The 14,203-nt window shown below is 38.6% G+C and overlaps 1 long non-coding RNA gene across 1 annotated transcript in view; it reads left to right on the forward strand.

The window, feature by feature from the left end:
• LOC112981057 (uncharacterized) overlaps positions 1-14,203 on the forward strand; it is an 83,738-nt gene that overhangs the window by 8,649 nt on the left and 60,886 nt on the right. The window contains exon 3 of the long non-coding RNA XR_003258588.2: positions 13,230-13,315. This is a non-coding gene — a long non-coding RNA (uncharacterized LOC112981057). The remainder of the gene's footprint in view (positions 1-13,229; positions 13,316-14,203) is intronic.

Here is a 14,203-nt window from a genome sequence, read left to right on the forward strand (position 1 = left end):
ACAGTTTACAGTAGCTGTCACCATCGAATGTTTTCTAGGCGCTACATTTGCCGCCTAGCAACCATGCTAGGGTAATCTTGCTGCAAGTCATCCATGAGTGCAGTCCTGTCAGATAAAGGGACTGTGCTGCAGGATTACGCACTAGACATTAGTCATTAATGACAAGATATACTTTTTACAATACTAAGTGCCTTGCAGTGCAGATTCCACAGGATGAATGCTCACGACTTCAAAATAGCATTGCATTTCATTTTTTTCTCTAGAATAAAAACTAAAAGTATTCCTTACAGTGAGATCTCCAATCAGCAGTTATTACCTGAACTCTACTTTTGTAGAAAATATTTGGATTTTTTCTCCCCATGTTTCAGGATTCCGAAACTGGAAGTGCAAATTCTGTGAAGCTGATATTAATTGCTGTAAGAAATCAGATCACTTTATTACATTGAAAACTCTGTTACACTTTAAAAACAATGAAGACATTTATTTTATTCCTGTTTACTTCCTAGATGATTCTTGTACCCTGCCTGAATATGTGCTCTCCATTTTAGAGAACTCCGTGTCACTTGAAGAGGCTCATCTACACTTGACTTTCCTTTTAATTTTCTCTGCTATTATTAGTTGTTGCTACTCTATGAGTAATGAAGTAGCAGGATAATCTGGACCTCTTCAGAGTGAGACACAGCGGTTGTTATCATGCTAGCAGCTGGCCTATGGCACTGGCCCAATGCTAGCAAAGGCAATATGCTGTACCGGGGCTCAGAGAATATCGGAAACTGGGTGACAGAACACAAGGGGAACGGTGCTGCTGGAGAGAGCGGAAGTTTATGAATGCAGGGAAATTCTTTTAGTTCCTTTTAGCCTGTAAAGAATCAGGAGCTCTGTGGTGATATTAGCAGGGAAACAGAGAACAGGGAATCTGAAGTACTAGGAAGATGCTTAAAAAAGTTGAAGGAGAACACATAGCACTGGGAGACAGTGACACTCAGTACCATCCCAGCAACTTGTGCAGACATCCCAAGCATGATAATCCCTTTCCACTTGACCTGTTGTTGAGGCATCATAACTATGGCAAGATTGTGAATGTAGCTTCAGATGAGGTATAGGATGTTGGATATGAAGTGATTCTGGAAACAGTCTGTTGGCATTAGGTACACATTTCTGGAACAGAAAAAACAACAAACCTTGTATGTGTTCAAATATGAAAGATGTTACCAAGTTGAAATTACATATGTCAACAGTTATATTTGTGAACAGTTTTGCTTTATGCAGTGTATGGTTTCCCACAGAGCTTATTCCTCATCAGATGTCTGGGTGGAGCTGTGATCAGTGCGGTTATTTGTGTCTTGTATTTCCATTTTAAGTAATATCAGGTTATTTCTGTTTGCTGGAGTGTAGATAGATACTAGATAAGCTGCATGCCAACATATATGGCTTAGACTGTATTAGTAACCTAGATTGCTTTTCAGTCTTTTATTCAGATTGCTAATATTTACTAAAACCTAGATAGTAGTGCTGAACACCTTCAGTTGATTGTTGTTCATGTGTCTGATTCAAGGATGGATTTAACCGGGCTATGACTCTTGAATGATATAGTGGACAAATCTAAATTAGCAACTTTGACGGAGTGGGTTTTCATGCCCGCTATAATGCAGACACGCCTGAAGTGGCCTGTTACCAGGGTTCCTCTGGTATATGACCGAGTCGTGTGGTTTCTCATTAACAGGACATTATTTACTAAATACAGATCAACAGCTGTAGCAGAGAGATCCAGAATGTGCTCAGATGGCTCAGATAGGAATGAAGCGTAGGTAGAGGTCAAAAGATTAGAGAATGTGAGTGCGAACTCCAGACGGGCAAGCAATGTAGCTCAGATTCGAGAAGCCCAAAAGAAACTATGGGGAAATCTGTATTATACAGCTCTTCAGCCATTCTAACGCTATTATTTTTTTTTTTTTAATGAACAAAAACAAGTACTGTTTGGAATAGAAATCGATGTATTATCTAGAGACACTTAGGAGTCTAATGGTTTTTCATTTAGTACTTAAGCTAGCAGCAGAACTGGCAGCCAGACTCTGACAGGCAGTTGTAAAAATAATCAAATTGGAAGTGACACAAAAGATTATCGCAGACCAACACAGCAGTTAGACCAGGATTCCAGCTAATTTCAAGACATTAGAAAGCTTCCTAGACACAACTGATATCTTCCTTTTTACAGTGCTGGGCAGAAGTGTAAACAGATCATTCTAAAGAGACTGGTTTCTTACTGCTGAGTTAATACAAAAACACCTTGCAAGGGGAAATCTGACATCCAGACTGTCATCTGTAGATACCCTCAGTGTAGATGTGCCAAGAATAGCAAAGTGCTTATTGTGTGATAGGAAGCTACTAGACAAGGCAGTTAGGGCATATCAAGTCACAGACAGCTAGGCCTACTGCATCTCCTTTTTCTATTGGCCTGCTTTATGATCTGGCTCCTCATGGTTCCTCATCTTCCATAGTTAACTACATCATCCTGTCTGTTATGCTCATGGGGGTTTGAGAGTGCACCAGTACCAGCTCTAGTCTTGTTATGTATGGTCAGGCCAAATCAAGTGCTTCCAAGCGCTGTCTCTCTTGAAGTTAGAATGAGCTTGTCTATGATAGGGTGCTCAGGAAAACTAAATGCACAAAGTTAGTGTGCGTTGGTTTGTTTCAGCTCAGTCTTCCATCAAAGTCATATCCTTAGCTAAAACTCAGACCTTGTCAAAATGAGGGCCTATGCGTTAGACTTATGCAACTGAACTACCTCAAAGTTTTCAGTAGAACTTGTGTGTTCCTCCCTGTCCTGTCAAGCTGGGCATCATCACTAGAGGCTAAGAGGGAGCAGAATGTCAAGTAAGGGAGAGTAACAAGGGCCAGCCTTCCAGATGGCCATGGTCTTCTCTGCTGGGCTTTTCATCTTCTCTTTCTTTTGTGGTAATAAGTCATTTTGAGTCACTTTGATACGTGTAACATTCGCAGCCCTGGGATCCTAGAGTGCTGGGCAACAGAGCAAATCCTGTAGCCCTCTGACCAGGCAGATAGCACACTCCCTTTGACGTTCTGTCAAATGTCTGCCAAAGGTAGTCCTTCATCAGTTACTTGCAGAGGAAGAATCATTCAGTTGCACCAACAGGAAAATTAAGTTCTCTGACCCTGCCATATTTTCTCAGAGCTACAATGTTCACTTACCAGCCTTTTCCTGCTTTGAGTTTCTAACACAGATGAATCCTCCCTAACCTTGCATGAAAATAACACTCATTGGTCCTGAGCAGGGACTACTGCTCAGTATATATTGATATGTATGTATTGCAACCTGCTCTGCATGTCATGTCACGTTCAGCCATCCCGTGTGTTAGTGCTTACACATCCAAGATTAAAGGATGTGTCACACAAGTGCGGGCTGAAGTAACCTGTGCTTTTGAAGAACTGATCTATTAGTAGCAGTGGTCCAGTTGCAAAATAATAAACCACTGATGACATTTTCTTCTGATTAGGCAGAAGTTACATTAGATACCTTCTGATCATTTGAATCCTGAGTGTCTTAATTAATACTATATTAATTTAATGTATCTAGAACTGTCTTTCTCAAAAAGCCCTGAATAGTAGAAATGCCTCCAGGAGTATTTAGTGTGTAATATTCAAGTTTAATATAGTAAGTAACCAGAACAGAGTGTAGCAAATACATCAAACATGGTTTTTTACCTGTGAACTGTAGCTAGCTCTTAATAATGTTAATAATACCAAGATGATGTTTTGAGTTCAAGTTGTTCAGAAACTGTCATGAGATTTTGCTGCAATAATTATTTGTGATCAAACAGGAAATACATACCTGCACGTACCTAGATTGGAGGGAAGAAGACAAGATTTTTTATGTTAGATAATGTCACTGATATTAATTATTCCTTTTTTATTGAAGATTGTTTATTGTGGGGATAAATAGAGAGGGGAAAACTGCATTGCTTGTTTTTAATAAGGGCTGAATAGAAAAAATGTGAACAAACTAATTAGCTTTAAGCTGAACTTGTTAATACTTGTGAATGGGGTTGTATAACACAGTTGTTTGGACAGCAAGAGGCTAAGTTTTGATGACTCTGGAGTTCCTTTCTGGTAGTATTTTCTTAATTTTTGTTGCTGAGATTTTCTGTTTGTCTTTGAGACTAAAGAAATGAACTTTTGGAATATAATACAACAATTTTTCTGAACTTTTGCTCTAAAATGTAAAATAAACTCAAATTGCACTTATGTTAGGAAAGCCTTCTATACAACCTTTATTTACCTAAAAAATACCTTGTCTTCTCTGTGAGAAAGTTGATTTCCTCAGTGTAAAATTTTTCATTGTTTTACAGTCAAGAAAGATACTAATTGCAGAAAACTAGCAATACTGTTTTTACATCTTGCTGTTCCAGATGAAAATGATTATGCTGGTTATGCCATTAGGTATTGTCCTGCCCCAGTGTCTCCAAATTCTATCCTGCTCAGAGAGAGATCTCATATCTAACGTTTATCCAGAAATTCTTATCTTACGTATATGCAACCTGAATAGTTTTCTTGACTGACAGTCATCAATCTCTACTGAGTTAATGATGTGTAACAGGTGTAGCCCTCTTTAAGGCTACAGTCACAACATTTCTCACATGATAGGCAGATTTGGGCCTAGAAAATTGTTGGAGGGTAACCCTTCAGAAGAAAAAAAAGAGTCGCAACAAATCACTGCTATCAAATATCACTGCTAGCCTAATATGTGATGAAACTGTTTCCACTGCTTCTCTGTTTCAGTCATGTTTTCTTGCATTGCAATCAAAGATCTGACCAGAATCTATGCAGGGATGTGTTGACATGGTCTGGTAACCTTTACAGTCTGTTTGTTCTTTAAGCTGATTTTCTTTGGTTCTCTTCTCTGCAGACCTATATGTTCTTGGCAGAAACACTTCTGTTCCAGTACAGGCTGGTTGTATTCTGTGGAATAAGTTAACTTTTTTCCTTGTAAACAATTTTGCATGCATCAGAAAGGTGGGAAAAGTGGAATCTTTGCCTGCACTGTTTTTAACTGAAACAGTGATTGTCACACTTTCTGAAGACTGACAGCAGGATTGTGAAAACTCTTCACATGTTCTGGTAGGTGTCAAAATTAAATTTTCTTGTTTGTTTTTAAAACCTGTGAATACAGTTGGAGTTACAGTGGAAACAGCACCTCCTGCTTGCCATTAGCTGTGTGTAGTAGGCCTTGGTACAGTTCCTGCGTAGCAGCCAGACAACATTACATTGCTATCACAAAATATTAAGAGTTCCCAGTCACATTCAGGCTGTGTTAAAACAAAACACTTATATTCACTTATTTTTCTAAGCTAGCAGTGTAATGGACTGAGTTGAGCCAGGCACATCCTGTGTTCACAGTAAAAATTGGCAGAGCAGTGAGCTTTGGCACCAGCTGAACAGTACTTGGACTCTGCATTCAAACTCTCTTTTCTGTGAGCATCAGAATGCAGTTCTACCATAATTAGCTGAGTCAGCCCTAGAATTAGGCAGAATCCTGTTTCTTCAGCCAACCTATGCCTATGGGTTTGGGGTTTTTTTTTCCTTTTTAGAATCCCCCTTTCTGTTATATTGAGTGACTATTGATAGTGTATGTAGTTGTAGGAATCTGAATTCTTTTGTCTACTTTCCTCCAAACCTAACACTTAATTTAGGCAAGAACGGATCACATCATTTGTATTCTGATTGCATAATACACAGCTGGGTGAAAATGAGCACCACCACCTGTCTTTGTCTGCATAGGAGCAGCCAGTGACAGAAACTGTGACCCACACCCTTATGTCAGCTCATTTACTGTAGTGAAGAGGCCAATCAGTTAGCAGAAGTCATGTGAGACCTTTCAGTGAAGACTGCATTTAAAGTCAGCTGGTATAAACCTGGGTTTTTTTCCTTTCTTTTCTTTTTCCCTTCACTTAGCCAGAGCTTTTGCTATGACTTTATGAGGCTATGGGGATGGTACCCATGCAAACACTAGGAAGGAGTCCGAGTGTGTTTAACTGAGAGCAGTGGCTTTTTTACTCACCTAGTTTTGCATCTTCCAGGCCACTGCTTGCTCTCATTCAACATGGTTTCCTGCAAGTAAAGATGCTTTGACATGATACTTCTTTAGATGCCGTGTGCACTGTTCTGCAAATCACAACTGCAGATTGAAACCTTGGAGCTATGTGTAAGCAAGGAGATAGGAAACAGATTCCTCAGCAGCATGGAAGAGTCAGCTTTAAACACTCACCTAGGAACACTTTGCAGTACTAATTAGCTGGCTGATATGCAAACTTGGCTTTACAGCTTTTGGAAACTGAGCTAGTATAGCTCTATATCTCTACAGAGATAGCTCTACAGCATGTTGTGTAAAACAGCTTATGTTTATAATATAGAGCACCAGTATAAGATGTAGAAATGCTTTTACTGTCCTTGGAATTAGAAACAGAATTACTCATAAAGAGCCTGACTCTATCTTTGATAACCTCCTTTTAGATTTTGGAAGGCTGCTTTTGGCCCCTGTCTGAGCCATCTCTGGACTAAAAATGTCCAGCCCCTTAGTCTCTCCTCATAGGGCATCTGCTGCAGCCATTTTTGTGGCCCTCTGCAGAATTTGCTCAAGTTTATCAACACCTTTCTTGGACTGGAGGGGTGTCAAAACAGGATGCAGTATTCCTCAGGTCCTCTAACAAGTAAAGGAGAAAAATCTCTTCCCTCTACCTATTTGCTGTATTCCTGTTGTTAGAGCCCGGGATGTTTTTAGCCTTCATTGGTGCCAGGGTGCACTGGTGACTCACATTTAGCCTCCTGTCCACAAGCACCCCAGGTCCTTTCCAGCAGAGCTGCTACTCTGCCGTCAGTGTCCGTTCTGTATCAGTGCAGGGGCATAGTCCAACCCATGTGCAGCGCTTTCCATTTGTGCTCGTTGAATTTCATGATGGTACCGTTGGCCCATTCCTCCAATGTGTCTAGGTCCTTGTGAATGACAGCCTGGCCCTTGAGCGTATCAGCTGCACCTCTGACATTGGTGTCATCTGTAGACGTGCTGTTGAGGGCTCATTCCCTCTCCTCCTCCAGGTCATTGATAAAGATTTTAAACTGGAGAGGTCCTGACCCCTGAGAAACTCCACTTGTAACCAGCCCTCAGGTAGACTATGAACTGTTAATCCCCTCCCTTTGAGCTTGACACTTCAGCCTGAGACAAAACTTCTTTTTGTATGAATGCAGCCCTGATCTGCTTATGGTGCCTGCGTGGCTGTACAGACTGTCCAGTAAGAGATGGTCTAGAGCACGCAGAAATCATGTGGCAGCACTGGACTGTGGAGGAGTCCCTGACCTCTCTCTTCCCCAGTAAGCCTACTCCTGATACTATTTTGGTGTCCCCGTGAAAGTTTTACAGTCCTATGAAATCAAGTTTTCGCAGATGTTTTATTGCCACCAACTTACTGTTTGAAACTTGAATTGTTCTATTTGCTGATGTTTTCAATGTATCATATCAACTTTAATGAAACTGCATCTCTTGAAACAAATATCAGACTCATTGAGGTCTGATATTATTTTTGTTTGTACATTAAACACTGTCAACCATTAAACACATACCACCATTACATGTGCAGTTTAAGAAGATGCTATATATATAAATTTTTAAGAAATTTCATTGTAGAGGAAACATATGCTCAACAATGTACAAAAATGTCTCTTTCTATATATAGGTGCCAGTTGGTCAGAAGATGTTAGGTTTATAATTTGCCCTTTTTGCAGTTCTCTAAGTCTGATGATTTCTCTGCAACAATGAGTTTGCCTTTCCCTTTTAATAGGCATTGACGAGCCTGTAAAAAGAAAAAAGCTGTAATTAGGGCATCAAATTACTAGATATGCTTATGTCAGAATCAGAGATCAAGAACTTGGCAGCTTGCTCTTAGCTTTTCTGGTCGTTGCTGAATCAACTGGGGGTGCAGCTTTAAAAGTGGATCCGTGTGCCAACTAGAAGTGGAAACATTTGTTAGGCTCTTCAGTTGAGGGTACCCCACAAAGAGGCCCACCTGTTTTAGAAAGTACCCTGTATGATATCTCCTTTTCTGCTCTTGATGTATTGCTTGCGAACAGTTTAGGCTAGATTAGGAACTTCCCAGTTTTTGCACAAGATGATTCTGGTTTTTTTGAGTGAATATTAGAATACATGCCTCAACAGGAATTGCATAAGCAGCCTACTACCTATTTGTGACAAATATTTGTATTCAAAACTATCCTCAGCATCTGAAGAGTTTTGTCAGCATTTGCTTTGGAAAGCTGTGGTTCCAGCCACAAAAGCTGTTTCAGAGCAATTCATGTTAAATGTGATCTTAGGAGAAAGAGAAATTCACCAGCTGAGAATGCGTTCATTTCTTGTGGTCCTCCTCCAGTATCTTACATCAGGGCAAACTTTGTGGAGAATTTTTGTAGCAGTCCAGGTTACACAATAAAACTCAAAAAATGTGTGTACAGCTTCCCAAAGCATGCATCTCCTTCTAGTGGTATTCTGAAGGCAGAGTGGAGTGCATAAGTCTGAAAATGGGGCATATTTAGGAGGCTTTCTGAAAATTTAATTTCTGGTGCTGTTGCAAGGCTTCTAAATGGGATATACTCCCTGCAGCATGAAACAGCTTGAGGACAGTTAATATGATCAAGGAGACATTTTTGGATTGCAAAGAGCATGCAACTAACAGCAAGACAACCTTTTTGGCAAAATAATGGAGCTTTTATATAGTACTAGTTTTTGAACTTGGCGCTTTTATGCAAGTTAATGAGATAGTTACCTATGTATCTATAAAATTTTCTTCTATTTCCTATACTTAGTGATCAGTGTTTGCAAACTTTGACCCATATTGACACAGGTGTTGCTGCATGCCTAATATTACAGTATTTTTTCTGTGCTGCTCCTTCACTCCTCTCCATAGGACAAGACTTTACAGGACAAGTCAGTTTGCAATTATGCTATCTCTTCATTTAGTGTGGATATTGTGTAAAGGAAAATAAACCAAACTTTTTTCAATCTCTGAAAAATGTAACTATAAGGAAAATGATCTGTTCCTTTATTCGTTCTATTCAAATTTTGTTCAGGGCCAGGATTCGGGCCTTCGTTAGGAAATTTAACACTTGTATTAATTAACCTTTTTTTATCTGAGAAGTTCTTGAAAGTTCGACAGGTTAGATAAAGTGCTGTCTCCCTAATACACTAAAAAGAAACTTCCTTGAAAATACCTGTAGCCAAGCAATACTTGACCAGATGTGTCTTATGACTATAAATATATTTCCAGCCTTTGAGTAAGAGTGATATGTTTTTCTCCTCTATTGCATTTATTTTCCTGCATAAAGCCTTAATAAAATAGAGTCATGGTAAAAGCTAGAGTTTTTCTGGGAGAGCTTATATTTTAATGCCAGCTTAATTATTTATGTACCAGCACTTATGGAAATGGAATTGCCGTATGTTAATATCCTGAAGAGGAATGAATACTGGTTTTTAAACTTACATACAGAGAGATGCAGAAAAACAAGAAATAGTTCATTATAGACCTTCAAATGTTAATCTTTCTGAGATTAGGTATTTTTCTAGCTTCTGTTAGAACAGTTCATCTGCTGTATCATTCACTTTAGTTGTTGAAGTAGAAACATAGGACTTACTATAATAGAGAAGTCCATTAAATGTTTTAATTTGCTCAGCTGGAAAATTGAGTCATGCAATTATTCATCTGTATGTCTGTGAAGATGCTTTTCCTTTAAGACTGACTAGAAACAGGACTGTCATTAGGATTTTTAGAGAGAAATGTTCCATTTATGTGTGTAGAAATAAAATTAGCTATATATACAACCATGGGAAGTCAGACTAGGCAAAGAATTGGTCACTGTATAATAAAACTATATGACATCAACATATAACAGCAGGATGTAAGCAAGTATTAAGATAGATTGTGTCTAGCTACAAATATGGACAGAGTTTGCAGTTTCCTTAATGCAGTAAGGCCACAGTCCTTATTTGGATTATATCTGAAAGTCACATTTTATAAGTGTTTCCATCTGTGAGTAATTTAGAAGGCTTGAGGGGGAGATATGTTATGAATATAAACAGAAGAGCTGTGTATGTTACATGGCAGAGGGCATGTCCGGTCCATTACAACCATTTTAGATGGTTGTAGTTATCTTTAGTAGCAATAAGTCCTTTATAAAGAGAACTTTACCGTAACATGAACATGTAGAAACATGGTGTACCCTTAACTTCAGATGCTGGCAAGGAGGAGGGGAAGGCTTATTTCCCCTTTCTGCCTTAGTGTGACCTTGGACACAGTCACTGAAGTATTTCATTACCCCACAGATATTTGGGTGCCTAACTGCCACTGAATCTCACGGGCATTATATTTCTGTGCTTTAGTTTTCTGTTTGAAAAATGGAGGTAAGCGTATTGCCTCACAGCATGAAAGACTGTGTATGGTGTGACCCGAACAGATATAGATGATGACTGGGCTTTTTACATAATACAGCTCAACACTAGGTTCCCAGTTGCCACCTCCACAACAGTGTTTCCCTACTTTGTGCCAGACGTTGGAGGTGTCCAGTCTTCTCTGTGGAAAGCCTGAGCTCTCTGCTACTGCAGGAACTTGAAATAACCCAGCTGTTTTGAGCTACCTCTGCACTTCACCAGTGTTTGAAGTGGTGACCCACCCAGCAATGAAGGTGTTAGAGAGAAGAAGCTATCACAGCGCCGAGTATAGTGGAGTGCTCTTGGGATCCACCAGGGACTAGGGTCTGGGAGCTATAACAGAAGCTCGCACATCGCATACCAGACATGTGATACATCTGCAGCTTTTTAGTATATGTTTTCAAAACAAACGAAGTTATGCCTGTCAGAGTGACAAGGCCTTGGTAATAACCATCAAGTGGAATTATTCTCCTCTAATCTACAGGACATATGACACATTTTTATGGGACATGAGCATTCTGTATGACCCTTCACAGGCACTGAGACAACTAGCAAGTTGTTGCTCTCCTTATCTCTGGCTTAAATTCTTTCTTGGCTCCCTTTCCAGGCCTGCAGGACTGACTGCTGCCCATACTTGCTTGGATTTGGCCATTTGCTTGGATTCCTTTTCAGAAAACAAATACAGAAAAAAAAAAAAGAAAGCTGAGAACGTTACTAGCTTACAGGTAGCAGGAGATCCAAACTCCAGTGAAAAGTACAATTAAATAAAGCTGGGTAAAGCGTATGCTCTGCAGGCAAGCTTCCATTACTCATTTGATGTGACTGGAACTAATAAGCAGGTCTGTCCGGGCAGAGCCGAGTGTGCTTCTTGCCTTTTTTTTTGGTACCAGAATGCATTTAACAGTTCTTTTTTGTGGGTGTTACCAGAAAAATACCTGAATTTGCATGGGTTGCACCCTGTTTTAGGAATGCTTTTGGACTTATACCAGATTAGTTAGACTCTGTTTGGATGTAAAGACTCAGCCATACCAATTCCTTGCTGATTGTTGCCACTCTTAGAACATATACTATACCTTTAAAACTCAGATTAGTTAATAAATTAAAAGCAAGTTTTTAAATCTCATGATTTTCAAAGAAAGCTGGAAAGGAAGGAAGGAAATCTGTTGGTGCCTATGGATGAATGAAAAATTAAAATGGATTATAACTTTTAAAACTCGTCATTTTGCATTTAAAATCTCATGATTTTTCAACTCTTGCAGTCAGCAATCCTGAGTCTCCTTCTATGATCCGGCTTTGTTGACTGTGACAGCATGCACTCTGGTTTGACTTCAGTGGGAGAAGCCTGCACTTTCCATGTTAAAGGTTCTGGGTTGATTGCTGCTGACGTCTCTATAGGCAGGCAAGATACATTATATATGCAAATGATTCAGTCTTTCTGCTTTACTGAGTGTACCAGGTCTTAAATCTCTATCTAAAAATAGCTCGTGGCAGCATGAATTGTGGGGTTTTTTTTTTAATCGCTAGCAGACACAGATTAACACTTCCCCTTTTTTTTTCTTTGATGTGCTAAACTTAAAGTAGTTTTAGCTAATTGGCAGCTTGGATTTTTCACGAGAGTCTAAGAAAATTTTAATAAAACTATCTTGATTTAAGGAATTGTTAAGCTCTCCAACCTACACAGAAGAGATAATTACTACAAGATCTGTGGACCAACTTTTTGCGAAGTGAGATTATAACTCCATGATGCTCTTTGCTACAGGAAGTGTTGAAAATGTATCATGCTCATCTCTCTATACATGCACCATGTACTAGTTTGTCCAGTCTTTTATTCTGCTAAATTAAGGGCATAAGATGATGACTGCTACATGTGACTAAACATGGAGAGATTCAAAAGCAGTATCTCGAACTATGAGAAATATGTGCTTTTTTGTTTTTGGAATAAGAATGATGCTGACACCATAGTTGTCCAACATGTGAAAACTGAATTAGAGCCATGTGGGAATCAAGTCAGACTTTTCCAGAGTTGTTCATTACTATAACACATAAAATTACTTCATTTTTCATTTGGGAAGATAATTTTCATGGTTTTAAAAAATAGTTGCATATTCATAGTACCATCTGCATGTGAGCATGCAATTTATTGATATTTCTGCATCAAGATATGAGATACTTAGGTGCGTTACATAAGTCAAGGGCCATTGTTTACTATTCGATCCTCTGTTCTCTGGGGAAGAGACAACAAAATTTTGGTAGGAAACTCCAAACAAGAAAAGCTGGTTAACACTGTTTCTAATTATGGTTTTATTAAATACAGCAGAACTGTGTGGCTGTAGGTACAATTCAACAGAAAACTACAGCACTAGCTAGCTTTTTCTCTGTTCGAAGGGGTTATTACAATATGATTGTAGCTCAGTTTCTTTTACTTCCTTCAGGGACTCCACAGAGAGAAAATTCTTAGCTTTTTACTACAGGAGTTTGCAGTTAAATGTGGTTATAAATCCAAAACAAAAGGTATTTAATCCAAAATGAGGAATTTTGTAAAAGGAAACTGAAGTGCAATAAATATCATGGTCAGAAATATCCCTTTTATAAACTCCCTCTGTTCAAGACTGTCACACTGAATGTGGATCCATCTGTCTGTAGCACTCTCTGGTAGATAAGAACATGAGGAATCAGTATGTGACTCTCCCTAAATAGTCTTGAGAAGACCTTATGTGTTCAGCCTTATTCCTTTTTATTTCAGTGTTCATCATCAATGAGGAAGGACAAATTCACTGCGTATGCAAAACACACTGTGGTCTTAGCAAGGCTTTCCATGTGGAACTGCAGGTAAATTTGGGAACCTGGTAGCCAGTGTTAAATTTTAAGTATTTATTTCATAGCAATTTTCATGTATTATGAAAGGTTTTGATGTTGTTAAACTGTGACACTAATACTTTGGACAAATCATCTCATACTCTCATCTTTAAAATAAAAGAGTTCTCGATTTTTTTAATGAGCTATTAAATGCCCGTGAAATTTGGTCAGTTATTATAGACAGATAAGGAGATGAATTTAAATTTTAACCTAAATCTTTGGTATTACATATATAATATTTTCTTCTAAATCTTGTTTAGTAGGAAAGGTTTTTTTATATTTTTGATTAGATTATTCACAGTGTATCAAAATAAAGTGATTAGATTATTCACAGTATATCAAAATAAAGTTATAAACTTAATGAAACACTGATATATAATATAACTAACCAGTGTTAGATTTTAGACATGATAAAGGGTAGATCAGAGACAGAATCTGACTCCGATGGTTCTGACTGACTTCATTTAAGTATACATGCCTTCCAATAACATCCTTTCCATTGCGCTAGATTTTCCCATTCCCATTTCCCATTCAGTACCATCACATTGTTCTTTCTTTTTTTTTTTTTATCCCCAGAATAGCCAGTAGTGTGCTCAATAGTTTTAATAAAAGACCTAGATATTCCAAGATACTCTAATTGTGGTTAGTAGGAACTTCTTACATGCTGTCATTCTCTGCATTATATGGTTCTCAAGCTAAAGAATATACTATGATACAGCCAAATGAGCTATCACCCAATGAAAAAATCACCCAGTACCTTTCTTGTATGAAGGTTAAATTCTGAGAACTTTATACCATTTCTGTGAAATTTCCAGACAGGTTGTAGACAGAAAAATTATAAGCACCAACTTAAAACAAAAT

Source organism: Dromaius novaehollandiae, chromosome 14 (assembly GCF_036370855.1).
Source record: "Dromaius novaehollandiae isolate bDroNov1 chromosome 14, bDroNov1.hap1, whole genome shotgun sequence".
NCBI lineage: Eukaryota > Metazoa > Chordata > Aves > Casuariiformes > Dromaiidae > Dromaius > Dromaius novaehollandiae.